This window comes from Aquarana catesbeiana, linkage group LG03 (assembly GCF_042186555.1).
Source record: "Aquarana catesbeiana isolate 2022-GZ linkage group LG03, ASM4218655v1, whole genome shotgun sequence".
Classification (NCBI taxonomy): domain Eukaryota; kingdom Metazoa; phylum Chordata; class Amphibia; order Anura; family Ranidae; genus Aquarana; species Aquarana catesbeiana.
This window is the reverse complement of record NC_133326.1, coordinates 743,524,582-743,540,651: the sequence shown is the minus strand read 5'-3', so window position 1 is coordinate 743,540,651 and position 16,070 is coordinate 743,524,582.

Sequence of the window (16,070 nt, the reverse complement as noted above, 5' to 3'; positions counted from 1 at the left end):
CACTGCAGATTCTCTGGCATGCTGCTGGACAGGCACATTCCTCCATCCAAGATCATCCCATGCAGAAACAGGATCATCAAGGTCAGTCAGCACTTGCTGCATCCGCCATAAGACCTCCGCCTCCATAGCTGTGGGGGCAGGTTGGCAAAGCACACTATTGCTCTGCCACATTGCCGACTCTTCAGCCAGGATTTCAGGGTTGTCAGCTGGTATTTCCTGATAGTCCCAGGCAAAGGGAGCCCAGCCCTGGCACTGAGCAATGTCTAGCAGCCGTCTGTAGGCGATCTCTAGCTCCCATTCCTGAACGGCCAGAAACTCCAAATCTTCCTGTGCCCAGTGCACTTCCGAAATGTTCAGTAGCCCTTCTCTGAAATCCATGATTTCGTCCACCCGCCGCTCCAAATCACTCCCAAAGTTAGGGTCCCCTGTCAGCTTCACAAACAACAGTCCCAAGCCGCCGTAGCTTAAGCCTTCCGTTGGGCTGTCATCCGCTATCCAGGGACATGCTTGGGATACATGCCACCGGAGGGCTCTGTAGCTCTCATCCAGCTTTATCTCTGCCCAGACCAGCCTGCTTAATTCAGCTGTCTGCTTCTTGTGTGGTTTTTCTCCCAAAAACCGCACCCGCAGTCCGTACTGCGACCAGTACCTTTCCTCGATGGAGGGGAGAACTTTTCCCTGTTGTCGCTGCTCACGGGCTAGCGCTTCCTTCCAGAGTTTGCAGCGAATAGAATAACACCATCCCAGCAGGACCTGCTCTGATACTGGTCCTCTGTGCTGTATCTGCATCTCTCACAATCTCCTTCTGAATTCCTCATCCATGGCGGCTGGTATCTGTACCTCTCCTCTCCTGCTATCTGGACCTTGGATCCAGATGGAAGTTTGGATGTCCCAGATTTCAGGAAGCTTTCCCGCTGCTTGCCACCAATGTCATGGAACGTCCCACACTCTGCTTGAGAGCTTCCGTCATATACCACTTCCTCCCAGTCTGTATACAGATATCAGATATTCCAACCTCTCTGAGCATCAAGACAAGGCGACACTTGCTTGTTGCTACCATGAACTCTCTTTATTCAGAACCAGAATACAGTCTTATATACAAAGGAGAAGATTACTCTAACAATACAAACGTAACCTAATTAACATGAGCTAATTATCTCATCCTTTATACAGCCTAGGTGACTGAGACATGACCTTTCGCCCAGACTTGTGGTCACCGAGCTTCACACAGTTATATCAACACAATAGCAGTCGTCCCGTCTCCTACATTGTATAGAGGACAATGTCATTAGCTCATTCAATTAACATAAACACAGGTTGATGACACCAGCATCTCCTCACAGGGTGTGTCCCAACAGAATGAATCCATTGAAAATCCAGGGCCCATAATCAAAAGGCAACAGGCTTGCATACAGTACTCTCCAACAGCCTCTGTCCCGGCTAGGTCTGTGACAATTTTCCTCCCACTCCACCTAGCATTCTCCTCCTACTCCACCCAGCATTGCCCTAGCACTCAACCCAGCATTCTCCTCCCACTCCAGCCAACATTCTCCTACCACTCCCATCAGAATTTTCCTACCACTGCACCCAGCATTCTCCTAACTCTCCAACCAACATTCTCCTCCCACTCCACCCTACATTCTCCTCCCACTCCACCCAGCATTCTCCTAACGCTCCAACCAACATTTTCCTCCCACTCTACCCTACCTTCTCCTCCCACTCCACCCAACATTCTCCTAAAGCTCCACCCAGCATTCTCCTAATGCTCCTCCCAACATTCTCCTACCACTCCACCCAGCATTCTCCTCCCAATCCACCCAACATTCTCCTAATGCTCAAGCCAACATTCGCCTACCACTCCCATCAGAATTTTCCTATCACTCCACCCAACATTCTCCTAACGCTCCTAAATCAACATTCTCCTCATACTCTACCCTACATTCTCCTCCCACTCCAGCCAACATTCTCCTCCCACTCCAGCTAACATTCTCCTACCACACCATCCAAAATTTTCTCCCATTCAACCCAGCATTCTAATGCTCCACCAAATATTCTCCTCCCACTCCACCCAGCATTCTCCTCCCACTCCACCCCGCATTCTCCTAATGCTCATGCCAACAATCTCCTAATGCTCCACCCAACATTCTTCTACAACTCCACCCAGCATTCTCCTAACTCTCCAACCAACATTCTCCTCCCATTCAAATCTACATTCTCCTCCCACTCCACCCAGCATTCTCCTAATGCTCCTCCCAACATTCTACTAATGCTCCACCCAACATTCTCCTCCCACTCCACCCAGCATTCTCCTCCCACTCCACTCAACATTCACCTGATACTCCACCCAACATTCTCCTACCACTCCACCCAGCATTTTCCTCCCACTCCACTCAACATTCGCCTAATACCCCACCCAACATTTTCCTCCCACTCCACCCAGCATTCTCCTAATTCTTCACCCAACATTCTCTTACCACTTCACCCAGCAATTTCCTCTCACTCCAACTAGCATTTTCCTCCCACTCCACCCAGCATTGCCCTAGCACTCAACCCAGCATTCTCCTAATGCTGCACCCAGCATTCTTCTCCCACTCCAGCCAGCATTCTCCTCCCCTTCACCCAGCATTCTCCTACCGCTTCACTCAACATTCTCCTAATGCTCCACCCAACATTCTCCTACTATTCCACCCAGCATTCTCCTAATGCTCCACCCAGCATTTTCCTAATGCTCTACCAAACATTCTTCTCAACCTCCACCCAGCATTCTCCTCCCATTCAAATCAAATAATCCACCCAACATTCTCCTACCACTCCACCCAGCATTCTCCTCCCAGTCCACCCAGCATTCTCCTAAAGCTCCTGCCAACATTCTCCTAATACTCCACCCAACATTCTTCTCCCCCCCCACCGAGCATTCTCCTAACACTCATCCCAGCATTCTCCTAACTCTCCAACCAACATTCTCCTCCCATTCAAATCTATATTCTCTTCCCATCAGAATTTTCCTACCACTGCACCCAGCATTCTCCTAACGCTCCAACCAACATTCTCCTCCCACTCCACCCTACATTCTCCTCCCACTCCACCCAGCATTCTCCTAACGCTCCAACCAACATTTTCCTCCCACTCTACCCTACCTTCTCCTCCCACTCCACCCAACATTCTCCTAAAGCTCCACCCAGCATTCTCCTAATGCTCCTCTCAACATTCTCCTAATGCTCCACCCAACATTATTCTCCCCCTCCACCCAGCATTCTCCTACCGCTTCACTCAACATTCTCCTAATACTCCACCCAACATTCTCCTACCACTCCACCCAACATTCTCCTCCCACTCCACCCAGCATTCTCCTAATGCTCCACCCAACATTCTTCTCCACCTCCACCCAGAGTTCTCCTACCACTCCACCTATTATTCTCCTAAAGCTCCAACCAACATTCTCCTCCCACTCAACCCTACATTCTTCTCCCATTCCACCCAGGCTTCTCCTAATGCTCCACCCAACATTCTCCTCCCACTCTACCCAGCATTCTCCTAAAGCTTCACTCAACATTCTCCAAATACTCCACCCAACATTCTCCTACCACATTCTCCTCCCACTCCACCCAGCATTCTCCTAATGCTCCAGCCAACATTCTCCTACCACTCCCATCAGAATTTTTTTATCACTGCACCCAGCATTCTCCAAATGCTCCAACCAACATTCTCATCCCACTCCACCCTACATTCTCCTCCCACTCCAAACAGCATTCTTCTAATGCTCCACCCAACATTCTTCTCCCCCTCCACCCAGAATTCTCCTACCACTCCTCCCATTATTCTCCTAATGCTTCAACCAACATTCTCCTCCCACTCAACCCTACAATCTTCTCCCATTCCACCCAGCATTTTCCTAATGCTTCTCCCAACATTCTCCTAATGCTCCACCCAACATTTTCCTCCCACTCTACCCAACATTCACCTAAAGCTTCACTCAACATTCCCCTAATACTCCACCCAACATTCTCCTACCACTCCACCCAGCATTCTCCTCCCACTCCACCCAGCATTCTCCTCCCACTCCACCCAGCATTCTCCTAATGCTCCAGCCAACATTCTCCTACCACTCCCATCAGAATTTTTTTACCACTCCACCCAGCATTCTCCTAATGTTCAACCCAATATGCTCCACCAAGCATTTTCCTAATGCTCCAACCAGCATTATCCTAATGATGCACCCAGCATTCTCCTAATGCTCCTCCCAACATTCTCCTAATGCTCCATCCAACATTACTCTCCCCTCCACCCAGCATACTCCTCCCACTCCACCCAGCATTCTCCTCCCCCCCACCCAGCATTCTCCTACCGCTCCACTCAACATTCTCCTAATGCTTCACCCAACATTCTCCTACCACTCCACCCAGCATTCTCCACCCACTCAACCCAGCATTCTCCTCCCACTTCACCTAGCATTCTCCTAAAGCTCCACTCAACATTCTCCTAATGCTCCACCCAACATTCTCCTACCACTCCACCCAGCATTCTCCTCCCACTCCACCCAACATTCGCCTAATACTCCACCCAACATTCTCCCCCCACTCCACCCAGCATTGCCCTAGCACTCAACCCAGCATTCTCCTAATGCTGCACCCAGCATTCTTCTCCCACTCCAGCCAACATTCTCCTCCCACTCCAGCCAACATTCTCCTACCACTGCACCCAACATTCGCCTAATGCTCCACCCAACATTTTCCTCCCACTCCACCCAGCATTCTCCTAATATTCCACCCAGCATTCTCCTAAAACTCCACCCAACATTCACATCCCACTCCACCCACCATTGTTCTCCCCCTCCACCCAGCATTCTCCTACCTCTCCACCCAGCATTCTCCTAACACTCCAACCAACATTCTTCTCCCACTCAACCCTACATTCTCCTCCCACTCCACCCAGCATTCTCCTAATACTCCTCCCAACATTCTCCTAATACTCCACCCAACATTTTCCTCCCACTCCACCCAGCATTCTCCTAAAGCTTAACTCAACATTCTCCTAATACTCCACCCAACATTCTCCTACCACTCCACCCAGCATTCTCCTCCCACTAAACCCAGCATTCTCCTAATGCTCCAGTCAACATTCTCCTACTACTCCCGTCAGAAATTTCCTACCACTCCACCCAGCATTGTCCTTATGCTCCAACCAACATTCTCCTCCCACTCTACTCTACATTCTCCTCCCACTCCAGCCAACATTCTCCACCCACTCCACCTAACTTTCTCCTAATGCTCCTCCCAACATTCTCCTAATGCTCCACCCAACATTCTTCTCCCCCTCCACCCAGCATTCTCCTCCCCTCCACCCAGCATTCTCCTACCGCTCCGCTCAACATTCTCCTAATGCTCCGCCCAACATTCTTCTACTATACCACCCAGCATTTTCCTAATGCTCCTCCCAACATTCTCCTAATGCTCTACCCAACATTCTTCTCCACCTCCACCCAGCATTCTCCTACCGCTTCACTCAACATTCTCCTAATAATCCACCCAACATTCTCCTACCACTCCACCCAGCATTCTCCTCCCACTCCATCCAGCATTCTCCTCTCAGTCCACCCAGCATTCTCCTAATGCTCCACCCAACATTATTCCCCCCCTCCCACCCAGCATTCTCCTACCACTCCACCCAGCATTCTCCTAACGCTCCAACCAGCGTTCTCCTCCCATTCAAATCTACATTCTACTCCCACTCCACCCAGCATTCTACTAATGCGCCTCCCAACATTCTACTAATGCTCCACCCAACATTCTCCTCCCACTCCACCCAGCATTCTCCTAATGCTCCAGCCAACATTCTCCTACCACTCCCGTCAGAATTTTCCTACCACTCCACCCAGCATTCTCCTAACACTCCAAAACCAACATTCTCCTCCTACTCTACCCTACATTCTCCTCCCACTCCAGCCAACATTCTCCTCCCACTCCAGCTAACATTCTCCTACCACACCATCCAAAATTTCCTCCCACTCAACCCAGCATTCTAATGCTCCACCAAACATTCTCCTCCCACACCACCCCGCATTCTCCTAATGCTCCTGCCAACAATCTCCTAATGCTCCACCCAACATTCTTCTCCCCCTCCACCCAGCATTCTCCTACCACTCCACCCAGCATTCTCCTAACTCTCCAACAAACATTCTCCTCCCACTCCACCCAGAATTCTCCTAATGCTCCTGCCAACATTCTCCTAATGCTCCACCCAACATTTTCCTCCCACTACACCCAGGATTCTCCTAAAGCCTAACTCAACATTCTCTTAATACTCCACCCAACATTCTCCTACCACTCCACCCAGCATTCTCCTCCCACTAAACCCAGCATTCTCCTAATGCTCCAGCCAACATTCTCCTACCACTCCCGTCAGAATTTTCCTACCACTCCACCCAGCATTGTCCTAATGCTCCAACCAACATTCTCCTCCCACTCAACCCTACATTCTCCTCCCACTCCAGCCAACATTCTCCTCCCACACCACCCAACTTTCTCCTAATGGTCCACCCAACATTCTCCTAATGCTCCACCCAGCATTCTCTTAATGCTCCTCCCAACATTCTCCTAATGCTCCACCCACCATTCTTCTCCCCCGACACGCAGCATTCTCCTCCCCTCCACCCAGCATTCTCCTACCACTCCACTCAACATTCTCCTAATACTCCACCCAACATTCTCCTACTATTCCACCCAGCATTCTCCTAATGCTCCACCCAGCATTTTCCTAATGCTCCTCCCAACATTCTCCTAATACTCTACCCAACATTCTTCTCCTCCTCCCCCCTGCAATCTAATACCGCTTCACTCAACATTCTCCTAATACTCCACCCAACATTCTCCTACCACTCCACCCAGCATTCTCCTACCACTCCACCCAGCATTCTCCTAACGCTCCAACCAACATTCTCCTCCCATTAAAATCTACATTCTCCTCCCCCTCCACCCAGCATTCTACTAATGCTCCTCCCAACATTCTACTAATGCTCCACCCAACATTCTCCTCCCACTCCACCCAGCATTCTCCTAATGCTCCAGCCAACATTCTCCTACCACTCCCATCAGAATTTTCCTACCACTCCACCCAGCATTCTCCTAACACTCCAAAACCAACATTCTCCTCCTACTCTACCCTACATTCTCCTCCCACTCCAGCCAACATTCTCCTCCCACTCCAGCTAACATTATCCTAACACACCACCCAAAATTTCCTCCCACTCAACCCAGCATTCTAATGCTCCACCAAACATTCTCCTCCCACTCAACCCAGCATTCTCCTCCCACTCCAGCCAACATTCTACTCTCACTCCAACCAACATTCTCCTACCACTCAACCAAGCATTCTCCTCCCACTCCACCCAACATTCTCCTACCGCTCCACCCCACATTCTCTTAGTGCTCCACTCAACATTCTTTTCCCCCTCCACCCAGCATTCTCCTCCCAGCACTTTCCTCCCACCCTACCCATTAATCTCCCAATACTCCACACAACATTCGCCCAATGCTCCACTCAAGATTCTCCTCCCACTCCACCCATTCATTCTCCTAATGCTTCAACCAACATTCTCCTTCCACTCCACCCTACATTCTCCTCCCACTCCACTGTTGTGGAAAATTTTATGATTAATGTATTGTGATAAGAGTCTCCCAGTGTCTGTTCAATCGCAGCCCGCTCTAAAGAGCTGACTGGGGCAGACCGACGCTGGTTGAGAACTGTTAGGTAGCGGAAAACTTCCTGGTGTTTGGAGAGAGGTGTTTGCGGAGAAAGGACATGTCCGCCAGCAAAGGGCCCCTGTGCAATGCACAGAACGATCGCCTGGTGGGGATGCATTTGCTCTACAAAGACATTATCGGTTTAGTGGTGGTTTGCTCTTGTCACCCCTGGTATGCCTGATCAACATGTTTGGGGTGCCATGACGTACACCTGCAGATAATCTTCCATGCACGAGGAACGCTAGTCATCGTATTTAGTTATTGTATATTGTATATTTTATTATGTCCTGTAGTAATTGGTGGTTGTTTTGTTTTCTGTTGTTAAATCCTTATATGGTCATTCACATCCTGTATTCATTTCTTGAGAGGTCACAAGCTTTGTAAGAGTTGTTTGGCTGTTGGAAATCCAACCCTCGAGCTTTGGGACTTCCTGTTGTATTGCTAATAAAGGGACGCTCTCATGGCTGAGGGCCAGAGAGAGTCATGCTGGAGCTGAGGACGTAAGGTTGTGTCTATTTGTAAGCATGGGGCATACATCAGAGGATGGGCTACGGCAGAAAGAAAAACATATGATCAAAAGGTGAGATGCATTTATATCATTAGACGAAATTGTTATTATGATTAGAAACAGGAGATTTAGCTGTGTGCTTTGTGTGCAGCCAAATGTCACCACCCAACATTCTCCTAATGCTCCACCCAACATTCTCCTAATGCTCCTCCCAACATTCACCTAATGCTCCATCCAACATTCTTCTCCCCCTCCACCCTGCATTCTCCTCCCCTCCACCTAGCATTCTCCTACCACTCCACTCAACATTCTCCTAATGCTTCACCCAACATTCTCCTACCACTGAACCCAGCATTCTCCTCCTACTCCACCCAACATTCTCCTCCCACTCCACTCAGCATTCTCCTCCCACTCCACCCAGCATTCTCCTAAAGCTCCACTCAACATTCTACTTATGCTCCACCCAACATTCTCCTACCACTCCACCCAGCTTTCTCCTCCCACTCCACCCAGCATTCTCCTAAAGCTCCACTCAACATTCTCCTAATGCTCCACCCAACATTCTCCCACCACTCCACCCAGCACTCCACCCAGCATTCTCCTCCCACTCCACCCAACATTCGCCTAATACTCCACCCAACATTTTCCTCCCACTCCACCCAGCATTCTCCTAATTCTCCACCCAACATTCTCTTATCACTTCACCCAGCAATTTCCTCCCACTCCACCTAGCATTCTCCTTCCACTCCACCCAGCATTGCCCTAGCACTCAACCCAGCATTCTCCTAATGCTGCACCCAGCATTCTTCTCCCACTCCAGCCAGAATTCTCCTACCACTTCACCCAGCATTCTCCTAAAGCTCCAACCTTTTCCTCCCACTCAACCTTACATTCTCCTCCCATTCCACCCAGCATTCTCCTAATGCTCCTCGCAACATTCTCCTAATACTCCACCCAACATTCTCCTACCACTCCACCCAGCATTCTCCTCCCACTCCACCCAGCATTCTACTAATGCTCCGGCCAACATTCTCCTACCATTCCCACCAGAATTTTTTTGCCACTCCACCCAACATTCTCCTAATGTTCAACCCAACATGCTCCACCAAGCATTCTCCTAATGCTCCAACCAGCATTATCCTAATGATGCACCCAGCATTCTCCTAATGCTCCTCCCAACATTCTCCTAATGCTCCACCCAACATTCTTCTCCCCCTCCACCCAAAATTCTCCTACCACTCCACCCAACATTCTCCTAACGCTGCAACCAACCTTCTCCTCCCACTCAACCCTACATTCTCCTCCCACTCCACCCAGCATTCTCCTAATGCTCCACCCAACATTCTCCTACCACTCCCATCAGAATTTTTTTACCACTCCACCCAACATTCTCCTAATGTTCAACCCAACATGCTCCTCCCACTCCACCCAGCATTCTCTTAATGCTCCTCCCAGCATTCTCCTAATGCTCCACCGAACATTACTCTCCCCCTCCATCCAGCATTCTCCTCCCACTCCACCCAGCATTCTCCTCCCCTCCACCCAGCATTCTCCTACCGCTCCACTCAACATTCTCCTAATGCTTTACCCAGCATTCTCCTCCCACTCCACCCAGCATTCTCCTAAATCTCCACTCAACATTCTCCTAATGCTCCACCCAACATTTTCCTACCACTCCACCCAGCATTCTCCTCCCACTCCACCCAACATTTGAGTAATACTCCACCCAACATTTTCCTCCTACTCCACCCAACATTCTCTTACCACTTCACCCAGCAATTTCCTCCCACTCCACCTAGCAACCCAGAATTCTCCTAATGCTGCACCCAGCATTCTTCTCCCACTCCAGACAACATTCTCTTCCCACTCCACCCAACATTCTCTTACCACTCCACCCTGCAATCTCCTCCCACTCTACCCAGCATTCTTCTACCACTCCACCCAACATTCACATCCCACTCCACTAAGCATTCTCCTACCTCTCCACCCAGCATTATCCTAACGCTCCAACCAACATTCTTCTCCCACTCAACCCTACATTCTCCTCCTACTCCACCCAGCATTCTCCTAATCCTCCTCCCAACATTCTCCTAATGCTCCACCCAACATTTTCCGCCCACTCCACCCAGTATTCTTCTCCCCCTCCACCCAGCATTCTCCTACCTTTCCACCCAGCATTCTCCTAACGCTCCAACCAACGTTCTTCTCCCACTCAACCCTACATTCTCCTCCCACTCCACCCAGCATTCTCCTAATCCTCCTCCCAACATTCTCCTAATGCTCCACCCAACATTTTCCTCCCACTCCACCCAGCATTCTCCTAAAGCTTAGGCCTCTTTCACACGGGGCAGATCAGTCATGATCCGCCCCGTGAACATCCGCTGGCTCAGCGGGGATCGCTCCGCCGATCCCCGCTGAGCAGGAAGATGACAGGTCCATCGCTGCACGCTGTGCAGCGACGGACCTGTCAGAGCGCCGCTCTCCCCTATGGGGGGATCGGATGATGACGGTCCGTAGTGTCCGTCGTCATCCGATCCGATCCGAAAACGGATGGAAAAGTAGGTTTTTCCTCCGTTACACTTTTCGGATCGGAGCGGGTCGGATGTCAGCGGACATGTCACCGCTGACATCCGACGCTCCATAGGGATGAATGTATGTCCGTTTTTCATCCGAAAACGGAAGGATGAAAAACGGACATACGGATCGTCCGTGTGAAAGAGGCTAACTCAACATTCACCTAATACTCCACCCAACATTCTCCTACCACTCCACCCAGAATTCTCCTCCCACTAAACTCAGCATTCTCCTAATGTTTCAGCCAACATTCTCTTACCACTCCCATCAGAATTTTCCTACCACTCTACACAGCATTGTCCTAATGCTCCAACCAACAATCTCCTCCCATTCAACCCTACATTCTCCTCTCACTCCAGCCAACATTCTCCTCCCACTCCAGCCAACATTCTCCTCCCACTCCACCCAACTTTCTCCTAATGGTCCACCCAACATTCTCCTAATGCTCCACCCAGCATTCTCCTAATGCTCCTCCCAACATTCTCCTAAAGCTCCACCCAACATTCTTCTCCCCCTCCACCCAGCATTCTCCTCCCCTCCACCCAGCAGCATTCTCCTAATGCTCCACTCAACATTCTCCTAATGCTCCAACCAACATTCTCCTACTATTCCACCCAGCATACTCCTAATGCTCCACCCAGAAATTTCCTAATGCTCCTCCCAACATTCTCCTAATGCTCTACCGAACATTCTTCTCCACCTCCACCCAGCAATCTCCTACCGCTTCACTCAACATTCTCCTAATAATCCACCCAACATTCTCCTACCACTCCACCCAGCATTCTCCTCCCACTCCACCCAGCATTCTCCTCCGAGTCCACCCAGCATTCTAATGCTCCTTCCAACATTATCCTAATGCTCCACCCAACATTCTTCTCCCCCTCCACCCAGCATTCCCCTACCACTCCACCCAGCATTCTCCTAACGCTCCAACCAACATTCTCCTCCCATTCAAATCTACATTCTCCTCCCACTCCACCCAGCATTCTTCTCCCACTCCAACCATCATTCTCCTAATGCTCCAGCCAACATTCTCCCACCACTCCCGTCAGAATTTTCCTCCCACTCCACCCAGCATTCTCCTAAAGCTTAACTCAACATTCACCTAATACTCAACCCAACATTCTCCTACCACTCCACCCAGAATTCTCCTCCCACTAAACCCAGCATTCTCCTAATGCTCCAGCCAATATTCTACTACTCCCGTCAGAATTTTCCTACCACTCCACCCAGCATTCTCCTAACGCTCCAAAACCAACATTCTCCTACTACTCTACCCTACATTTTCCTCCCACTCCAGTCAACATTCTCCACCCACACCAGCTAACATTCTCCTACCACACCACCTAAAATTTCCTCCCACTCAACCCAGCATTCTAATGCTCCACCAAACATTCTTCTCCCACTCCACCCAGCATTCTCCTAACGCTCCAAAACCAACATTCTCCTCCTACTCTACCCTACATTTTCCTCCCACTCCAGTCAACATTCTCCACCCACACCAGCTAACATTCTCCTACCACACCACCTAAAATTTCCTCCCACTCAACCCAGCATTCTAATGCTCCACCCAACATTCTATTCCCCCTCCACCCAGCTTTCTCCTAATGCTCCAACCAACATTCTCCTCCCACTCAACCCTACATTCTCCTCCCACTCCACCCAGCATTCTCCTAATGCTCCACCCAACATTTTCCTCCCACTCCACCCAGCATTCTCCTACAGCTTAACTCAACATTCTCCTAATACTCCACCTAACATTCTCCTACTATTCCACCCAGCATTCTCCTAATGCTCCACCCAGCATTTTCCTAATGCTCCTCCCAACATTCTCCTAATGCTCTACCCAACATTCTCCTCCCCCTCCACCCAGCATTCTCCTACCACTTCACTCAACATTCTCCTAATACTCCACCCAACATTCTCCTACCACTCCAATCAGCATTCTCCTCCAACTCCACCCAGCATTCTCCTAATGCTCCTGCCAACATTCTCCTAATGCTTCATCCAACATTCTTCTCCCCCTCCACCCAGCATTCTCCTACCACTCCACCCAGCATTCTCCTACCACTCCACTCAACATTCTCCTAACGCTCCAACCAACATTCTCCTTCCATTCAAATCTACATTCTCCTCCCACTCCACTCAGCATTCTCCTAATGCTCCACCCAACATTCTCCTAATGCTTCACCCAGCATTCTCCTCCCTCTCCATTCAGCATTCTCCTAATGCTCCACTCAACTTTCTCCTAATGCTCCACCCAACATTCTCCTAATGCTCCACCCAACATTCTCCTCCTACTCCACCCAGCATTCTCCTAATTCTCCACCCAAAATTCTCCTAATGCTCCACTCAACATTCTCCTCCCACTCCACCCAGCATTCTTCTGACGCTCCACCCATCATTCTCCTCCCACTCCACCCAACATTCTATTAAAGCTCCACCGAACATTCTCCTAATGCTCCACCCAACATTCTCCTCCCACTCCACCCAGCATTCTTCTGACGCTCCACCCATCATTCTCCTCCCACTCCACCTAACATTATATTAATGCTCCACCCAACATTCTCCTAGAGCTCAACCCAACATTCTCCTATCTCCCCACCAAACATTCTACTTCCCAATCCCCCAGCATTCTCCTCCCCCTCCACCCAGCATTCGCTTAATGCTCCAACCAACATTCTCCTCCACTCAACCCAACATTCTATTAACGCTGAACCCAACATTCTCCTAATGCTCCACCCAGCATTCTCCTAACTCCCCACCCAACATTCTCCTCCCCATCCCCCAACATTCTGCTCCCCCATCTCCCAGCATTCTCCTCCTCCTCAAATTTTCCTATTGCGGCGAGCGCGGGGCATACCAGGCCCTTAGGTCTGGTATGGATTATAAAGGGAAGCCCCTACGCCGAAAAACCGGCGTGGGGTCCCCCCTAAAATCCATACCAGACCCCCCTTCTGAACCGTACCAGGCCGCATGCCCTCAACATGGGGGGTGGGTGCTTTGGGGGAGGGGGGGCGCCCTGCGGGCCCCCCCCACCTCACCCCAAAGCACCTTGTCCCCATGTTGATGAGAACAAGGGCCTCTTCCCGACAACCCTGGCCGTTGGTTGTCGGGGTCTGCGGGTGGGGGTCTTATCGGAATCCGGGAGCCCCCTATAAGAGTGCCCCCAGATCCCGGCCCCCCCACCCTATGTGCATGAGTATGGGGTACATGGTTCCCCTACCCATTCACCTAGGGAAAAAGTGTCAATAATAAAACACACTACACAGGTTTTTAAAATAATTTATTAAACAGCTCCGGGGGGGATCTTCCTCCGGCTTCGGGGGTCTTCTTCCGGTTTCGGGGGTCCCTCCGGTTCATCTTCTCCCGGCGTCTGGTTGGTTCTTCTGCACTCTCTCCTCCCGGTGTTCCAGTTCTTCGGCCAGCTCCTCCGCTGTCTTCAGGTAGCTCTCTTGCCAGCGGAGGTCCGGACTTCTGGGCTTCTTGTCTTCTCTTCTCTTCTCTTCTCTTCTCCAGATGTTGACACGACGCTCTCTCCGGCTGGACTGCTCCCTGAGGGCTCCGTTGTGACTTATATAGGCGGAGACCCTGCCCCTATGATGTCACAGTCCCTGGGCATGCTGGGACTGTGACATTTAGGGGGCATGGTCACTGGGTGATGTTGACCACGCCCCCTAAAACGTCACAGTCCCAGCATGCCCAGGGACTGTGACATCATAAGGGGGCGGGGTCTCTGCCTATATAAGTCACAACTGAGCCCTCAGAGAGCAGTCCAGCCGGAGAGAGCGTCGTGTCAACATCTGGAGAAGAGAAGAGAAGACAAGAAGCCCAGAAGTCCAGACCTCCGCTGGCAAGAGAGCTACCTGAAGACAGCGGAGGAGCCGGCCGAAGAACTGGAACACCGGGAGAAGAGGAACCGGAGAGAGCGGAGAAGAACCAACCAGACCCCGGGAGAAGATGAACCGGTGGGACCCCCGAAGCCGGAAGAAGACCCCCGAAGCCGGAGGAAGATCCCCCCGGAGCTATTTAATAAAATTATTTTAAAAACCTGTGTAGTGTGTTTTATTCTTGACACTTTATCCCTAGGTGAATGGGTAGGGGTACTATGTACCCCATACTCATTCACATAGGGTGGGGGGGCCAGGATCTGGGGGCCCTCTTATAGGGGGCTCTCGGATTCCGATAAGCCCCCCGCCCGCAAACCCCGAAAACAAATGGCCAGGGTTGTCGGGAAGAGGCCCTTGTCCTCATCAGCATGGGGACAAGGTGCTTTGGGGGAGGGGGGGGCCCGCAGGGCGCCCCCCCTCCCCCAAAGCACCCACCCCCCATGTTGAGGGCATGCGGCCTGGTACAGTTCAGGGGGAGCGCTCGCTCGTCCCCACCCCCTTTCCTGACCGGCCGCGCTGCGTGCTCGGATCGGGGTCTGGTATGGATTGTAGGGGGGACCCCACGCCGTTTTTTCGGCGTAGGGGTTTCCCTTTATAATCCATACCAGACCCGCGACGGGGCTCGCAAGGTGTCAATCTCGCCGATAAAAGCAACAAGATTGACTTCCTTTTCTAGTCCCGTCGCACCTGAGTCACGCTCAAAATGAACGGACTTGTCCGTGTGTGGGCAAGTCCGTTCATTCTGAAAGTCCGCCGTAACTCCGGCGAAAGTCCGTCGGAAAGACGGGCGGACTTAGCCCGCCGCAAAGTCCGGTCGTGTGTGGGCAAGTCTGTCCGTTTTAAAGTCCGGCACACCTGGCGGACAAAGTCCGTCAGGAAGTGTGCCGGACCAAGTAGGCCAGAAAGTCTGACCGTGTGTACGCGGCATTACACTCCACCCAACATTCTCCTAACATTCCACCTAACATTCTCCTACTGCGCCACCCAACATTCTTGTAATGCTCCACCCAGCATTCTCCTCCCCCTCCAGTCAGCATTCTCCTAATGCTTAACCCAACTTTCTCCTAATGCTCCACCCAACATTCTCCTAATGCTCCACCCAACATTCTCCTAGAGCTCCATCCAACATTCTATTAAAGCTCCACCGAACATTTTCCTAATGCTCCACCCAACATTCTCGTCCCACTCCACCCAGCATTCTCCTAATGCTCCACCCAACATTCTCCTAGAGCTCCATCCAACATTATATTAAAGCTCCACCCAAAATTCTCCTCCCACTCCACCCAGCATTCTCCTAAAGCTTCACTCAACATTCTCCTACTACTCCACCCAACATTCTCCTACTATTCCACCCAGCAT